Below are 728 nucleotides of genomic sequence, written 5' to 3'. Positions count from 1 at the left end.
CGAAACGCAACTCTGAGCCGAACCCGCGACCGGCCACCGCGAGCCCCGGCATCCTTCCCGACGCCACTTCCTGTCCGGCGGAGGAAGAACCGACAGCCGAGCGCCATAACCCTTGGCCCCGACGGCGGTTATTTTGGCTCCGATAATTGCTGTTATTTCCGCCTATATTCCTCACCCCCCCCCCCCAATCACCACTGTTTACCCCGCCCCCTCCGGCCCCACCGAAGCGCAAGCGTAAGAGCTGCAACGCGACGGGGAAGAGGAATGTCTGATGTGCTAGTGTGTTGACCTCCTTCCCCTCCCCCCCCCCCAAAGCGCCTCATCCCCACCACTTCCCCTCCCCTCTTCTTGTGCTCCTACTCCCCCCTCCCTCCCCAAACCCCTCTCCTACTTCCTCCCCAATATACCCTTTCCCCTCCCCTTCCCCCTAACCTCTCCTCCCTCCCCTCCAATCCGTCTCCTCAACCCCTCCCCCTATCCTCTCCCCTCTCCCTCTCCCCCTAACCCCTCTCCTCTCCCTCTCCCCCTAACCCCTCCCCTCTCCCTCTCCCCCTAAGCCCTCTCCTCTCCCCCTCCCCTCCAATTCGTCTCCTCAACCCCTCCCCTAACCCTCTCTTCCCCCCCTACTCCTCCCTTCTAACCCCATCTCTCCTCCACGTCTGTCTGAGTAAACATTTTTTTTTTTACCTTAACATATTGTTCTTTTACTGTTGTTCAATCGCTCCTGA

This window comes from Penaeus monodon, chromosome 24 (genome assembly GCF_015228065.2).
Source record: "Penaeus monodon isolate SGIC_2016 chromosome 24, NSTDA_Pmon_1, whole genome shotgun sequence".
Lineage (NCBI taxonomy): Eukaryota > Metazoa > Arthropoda > Malacostraca > Decapoda > Penaeidae > Penaeus > Penaeus monodon.
Note: the sequence above shows the minus strand (reverse complement) of the source record.